The sequence below is a fragment of the Gracilinanus agilis genome, chromosome 2 (genome assembly GCF_016433145.1).
Source record: "Gracilinanus agilis isolate LMUSP501 chromosome 2, AgileGrace, whole genome shotgun sequence".
NCBI classification, from domain to species: Eukaryota; Metazoa; Chordata; class Mammalia; order Didelphimorphia; family Didelphidae; genus Gracilinanus; species Gracilinanus agilis.
The window spans coordinates 355,442,005-355,448,657 of NC_058131.1; positions in this window are offsets into that span (position 1 = coordinate 355,442,005).

Below are 6,653 nucleotides of genomic sequence, written 5' to 3' on the forward strand. Positions count from 1 at the left end.
GATATAGAAAGTGTTGCCCTTCCCATGATAAAGGCTGATGTTTGCTAAAAGAGCTTAATATTGCTTTAGCACCCTGAGAATAGCAGAGAAACAGTGCGGTCCAACAAAAGAGTAGAAAAGTCCAGGAGGTGAGTGGTATTGCTAGGAGATAATTATCTGGTGCAAGCTGTTCTCTAAAAAGATGAATCTGCAGTCTAGAGTTGTGAATTGCCATGATTACATGGATTTCTTTTCTTCTCACATGTCTTTCTACTAGGTTTCTATAAGCTAGGACCCAGTCTCCCCTATAGACGCTGTGTACATTGGTGGGAAAATGTGACTCAAATCTGGGTGTAGACTATTATGTTATGCTATATCATGATTATTATCATTTTGCCTTCTCTTTGAGCATGTTTCATGTTTAAAAGTTAATGGTGTTATCTTACATAATTTCTTTAAATGGAAACACACCACTGGGAGTTTAGGAGCTAGAGTTGGAAGTAGTAGATACCTATCTTCTTTTACACCAAGGCTAAGATTAAAAACCTGAAAGTCACTGTAGCAGCATGGCAGCTCCTTTTCAAAGTTATCTTCAACCTACTAGCATGGCTACAGTCAATTAGAGATCAGGAAAAGAGAGACTAGAAAGAGAAGGGGTTAGGTATCATCCTAATGCTATGAGGTGTAGGTGGGTGTTATGTTTAAATACATGGTTAAATACCATCAAATTTCTCCCTCTAACTTTCCTCTATTGGCCTCTATCTTTTGGGGATTGGAGTGACAGCCTACTAAAAAAGGATCACACACCCTTTGTTGTAGGGCGGAAAAAAAAGTGAATTTGAATGCTAACTCTACCATTTACTAGCTACATAATAAAATATTTAATCTCATTATGCCTCAATCTATAAAATGGAGACCATAATATTTACTCTGTCGAATTCATAGGGATTAAACAATTATTTATTTAGGTCAAGAAGGAACAATTTGCAGGCTAATGATACCAGTGAGGGAATTTCTAACGCTGAAAATATTTCAGTAGTTGTCCATACTAATATTGATGGAATGATAAATTTTAGGTTCAGGAACTGAATATTATAGTCATATAGTTGGAGCCTGGATCTAGGGGTGGAACTGCTCTTGCAGGAGAGAGGGAAAGAGGGAATTTCTTTTGTTTTTTCTTTTTATAAAAAATTATTTTTATTGTCATGCAAAACATACTTCCATATTGGCCATTATTAAAAGAGCATACTTATACATAACCAAAACCCCAAAATAAAACCATAAATATACTGATGTGAAAGTCGACTCCAACAGTTCTTTCTCTGGAAGTGGGTAGTATTCTCGGTAATAAGTCTTTCAGGATTATGCCAGATCATTGCATTGTTGAGAGTAGTTAAGTTTTCACAGAGATCATCATTCAATATTGCTATCATTCTGTATAGTGTTCTCCTGCTTCTGCTTATTTCACTCTTCATCAGTTTCTGCAGATTTTCCCAGATTTTTCTGAAATCATCTTGCTTATCATTTCTTATAGCACAATTGTATTCCATCACCAACATATACCACAATTTTTCAGCTATTCCCTACTTGATGAATATTCCCTCAATTTCCAATTCTTTGCTACTACAGAAAGAGTTGCAATAAATATTTTTGTACAAGTAGGTCCTTTCCCCTTTTTTATTATGTCTTTGAGATATAGAACCTGTAGTGGTATTAGAAGGTCAAAGAGTATGTACAGTTTTATAGCTCTTTGGGTATAGTTCCAAATTGCCCTCCATAATGGTTGGATCAGTTCACAACTCTATCAACAATGCATTAGTGTCCCAATTTTGTCACATACCCTCCAAGGTTTATCACATTCTTTTAATGACATATTGGCTAGTCTGATATGTGTGAGGTGGCACCTCAGCATTCTTTTAATTTGTATTTCTTTATTTAAGAGTGATTTAGGACATTTTTTCATATGATTATTGATAACTTTGATTTCTTCGTCTGAAAATTGCTTGTTCACATCCTTTAACCATTTGTCAATTGGGGAATGGTTTGTATTCTTATAAATTTGACTTAGTTCTCTGTAAATTTGAGAAATTAGACCTTCATTAGAGAAATTTGTCATAAATTTTTCCCAGTTTGTTGTTTCCTTTCTAATCTTGGTTACATTAGTTTTGTTGGTACACGAGCTTTTAAATTTAATGTAATCAAAGTTATTCATTTTACATTGTGTAATACTCTCTGTCTCTTGTTTGGTCATACATGACTAATTTCTTCAAAGATCTGCTAGGTAAACTATTCTTTTTTTTCTCTAATTTACTTATGGTATCATTCTTTTTTTTTAACATTCATTAATATTTATTTTTTTGAAAAGTTAACATGGTTACATAATTCATGCTCTTACTTTCCCCTTCACCACTCCCCCGACTCCCCCCTTCCCCCCATTGCCGATGCGTATTTCCACTGGTTTTAACATGTGTCATCGATCAAGACCTATTTCCAAATTGTTGAGAGTTGCATTGGTGTGGTAGTTTTGAGTCTACATCCCCAATCATGTCCACCCCGACCCATGCGCTCAAGCAGTTGTTTTTCTTATATGTTTCCTCTCCTGCAGTCCTTCCTCTGGATGTGGGTAGCGTTCTTTACCATAAATCCCTCAGAATTGTCCTGGGTCACTGCATTGCTGCTAGTACAGAAGTCCATTACATTCGATTTTACCACAGTGTATTGGTCTCTGCGTACAATGTTCTTCTGGCTCTGCTCCTTTCGCTCTGCATCAATTCCTGGAGGTCTTTCCAGTTCACATGGAATTCCTCCAGTTTATTATTCCTTTGAGCACAATAGTATTCCATCACCAGCATATACCCCAATTTGTTCAACCATTCCCCAATTGAAGGGCATACCCTCATTTTCCAGTTTTTTGCCACCACAAAAAGCACAGCTATAAATATTTTCATATGTCTGTTTATGATCTCTTTGGGGTACAAACCCAACAATGGTATGGCTGGATCAAAGAGCAGGCATTCTTTTATAGCCCTTTAAGCATAGTTCCAAATTGCTATCCAGAATAGTTGTGCCAGTTCACAACTCTACCAGCAATGCATTAATGTCCAAGTTTTGCCACATCCCCTCCAGCATTCATTATTCTCCCCTTCTTTCATTTTGGCCAATCTGCTAGGTGTGAGGTGATACCTCAGAGTTGTTTTGATTTGCATTTCTCTAATTATTAGAGATTTAGAACACTTTCTCATGTGCTTATTGATACTTTTGATTTTGTATCATTCTTTACATCTAAATCATATATCCATTTTGACCTTATCTTGGTATAGGGTATAAGATATTGGTCTATATCTAGCTTTTGCCATACCATTTTCCAATTTTCCCAGCAGTTTTTGTTAAATAGTGAGTTCTTATTCCAAAAGTATGGATTCTTTGGATTTATCAAACACTAGATTGCTAAAGTCATTTATACTTGTATATTGTGTGTCTAATCTACTCCACTGATTTTCCATTCTATTTCTTAGCCAGTACCAGATTGTTTCGACAATTATTACTTTGTAATACAGTTTGTATTACAAAGGTGTAATAAAGGCGTAATACACCTTTCTTCACATTATTTTTACTAGTTTCCTTGATATTCTTGTTTTTTTGTTCTTCCAGATGAATTTTGTTATTCTTTTTTCTAGTTCTATAAAATATTTTTTTAGTAGTTTGATTGGAATGGTATCTAGACCTTTTTGATGAAAGAGTTTTATATACCTTGAAACGTTATAGAAACAGAAATTTTCTTGAGGCAACTAGGTAGTACAGTAGGTAGAGTGCCAGGCCTAGAATCAGGAAGATTCATCTTTGTGAGTTCACATCTGGCTTCAAACATTACCTGTGTGACCTTGAAGAAGTCACTTAACCTTGTTTGCCTCAGTTTCCTAATGAGGAAATGAGCTACAGAAGAAAATGCCCAACCATTCCAATATCTTTACCAAGAAAATCCCCAAAATGGGGTCATGAGGAATTGGACAGGACTGACCAGCAACAAAAGAATTAAAAAAAATACAACATGGGTCTTTCTTTGCCATCACAATCCTCCCTGTGCCATCCTGCTTCTCTGTCTTTGATCACATCAATTCCTATGCACATAGTATCTTTTTTATCCTGTAAAATCCAACTTTCTGCCTGCCTGACTAGATCAATCACAACCTCCTAGCAAAGATCTCATTTATTATTTCAAAATGTAGCTTAAATTGTTTGGTGACAGAATGTTTTAAGGAAACGACACACCTGTTATTATATCTCTCCCTTTCCCTGCTTACCTCCCTGATTCTGTGGTCTTGAGTAAATACCTTGTAAACCACAGTCTTCTGACAAGAGCTCTGTTCTTGATAATGCAGTTAGAGTTAGAGATCAGAAATTTACTGATTCGTGGCTAGCCAAATGGCCTGTGACATCCAAAGCAAAGCAACAAATATTGTTTTCTGATCTTTACAAAAAACCATGGCTACCATGTAAAGATAAGAAGCTTGCCTTATAATAGAATATATTATAGACATTGGCATTCTCACTTATTGACCAGGAAGAACAATGAGAGCTCAGCATATTTTGGATGCTTAAGTCTGAGGTAGCCTTTCTCAGGAACTTCAGTGACCACTTTCCTCCTCCTGCTATGGCCCAAAGGCTAGTTACCTCCCCTTCCAGAGATAAAGAATCAGTGTTAACTTTTGCCTTGGACTCCTCTTCTCTATCCCCTTCCTTTGCTCTCCTTTTAAACCAGGTGTCTCATGCTATGCTTTAAGCTTGCTCATGGGTGAGTTTAAACACACTCAATAAAACTTCAGGCATTTTGTCAGCTTGACTGAGTTCCAAGACTGCTACTGGAACAGAAAGAGCTGCCTTGGGAACACCTTTCTATGGGGCTTTTTATAGAGTGTTTTGTACCCCTGCCCAATCTGGCTCTGATTTTCCAATTCAGCCTTTTCTCTCGTTATTCTGCTTTTTGTATCTCTTATTCCAAACAAACAGGATTGTTTTCTGTCTCTTATGGTCATTCTACACTTTTCTGTCTCTGTGCCTTCACTACCTTCATTCCTGTTTTAGAGTGTTGAAGTCCTTTCTTCTCGTCAAGACCCAGCTCAGCTGCCACCTCTTCTCTGATCTCTGTCATCCTTAGAGGTTGGGAGAAAACAAGCATTTATTAAGCACCTACTATGTACCAAGTACTCTGCTTTACAAATACTATCTTATTTGATTTGACCCTCATAACAATCCTCCAAAGTAGGTGCTATTATGATCCCCAATTTACAGTTGGGGAAACTAAGATAGACAGGAACTAAGTGACTTGCCCAGGGTTATATAGCTATAAGGTTATACAAGTTATACAGCTAGTAAGTGTCTGAAGTTGATCTGAACTCAGGCCTTCCTTCCTCAAGACTTAGTACTCCATCTACAGCATTACCTAGGTAAACTGTTCTTTCTCATTTTTTTACTGAACTTTGCACCTATAAATATATATATATGTACATATATATATATATATAAATATATATGATTAATAATAAGATAAGAAATTTAGTCCCTTTTTCACTCTTTTTGGTATCACATCAACTTTGTTACATGGTTTTCCTCCCATTACTTTGTAAACTCCATGAGTACAGGGGCTGTTTCATAGCTATTTTTATGGCAAGACAATGGTTATTGAATAAAAAGGAACTAGATAGTTAACTACATATGGAGAATAGGAAATAGACCTGGGATGTTATTGCTATGTGGAACTGCAGGATTAGGATTTCCTATCAATTCAAATGGGCCATCTTCTCTAAAACTTAGTGCATGATAATTGCCTAGAGTAAGGATTCTTAATCCAGAGTCCATAGTTAGATTTCAAGAGGTTCATGAATTTGGATGAGAAAAAAACTCATATCTTCATTTTCACTAATCTCTAACTGAAATGTAACATTTCCTTTAATTATCTAAAATCATTATTCTGAGAAGCGATCTATAGGCTTCAATGGAAAGAAGTCCATGACACGAAACAGGTTAAGTGCCCTTGACAGAGAGCACTGAGAGATAAAATAATGTGACCCAAGATCATGTAGCATTAGGGGGTCAAAGGCAAAACTTTAACCTAGGTCTTCTTGGCTAGAAGACCAACTGTATATCTACTATATCTACTATTCCTTCCCTGTCTAGGCATAGTATCATAGATTTCCCTTTCCTTTTCTTTCTCTTCTGTTCCCTTCTCTTTCCCTTTCCTCCTTTTTCTCTCTCCTTCCCTCCCACCCTCCCTCCCTTCTTTTTCTCCCTCCTTCCATGTTTTCCTATCTTAGCCAAGTTGGAAGTTCTAACAGCTACTCATGAGCTTGATCCCACTTCTTACTGGCACAGGAGACTTTTTAACGAGGGATGAACAAACTGGAGAGCTGTGGAAGAGCTGAGAATGGAGCTTTGTCTATGAGGCCAAAGTAGGGAGGGTAAGAAACCTGTACATTGTCTCAACTGACATCCCTAGAACCACCAGTGGTGGTTATGGAAAGGTTATAGTTGTATGTGGTCCAAGAAGTATCAGGGAAAAGCAGGATTGGTTCCAAAGCAGAAGAGCAATAAGGGCTGGGCAGCTGGGATTAAATGACTCACCCAAGATTACATGGCTAGGAAATGTCTGAAACTAGATTTGAACCCAGGTCCTCCCA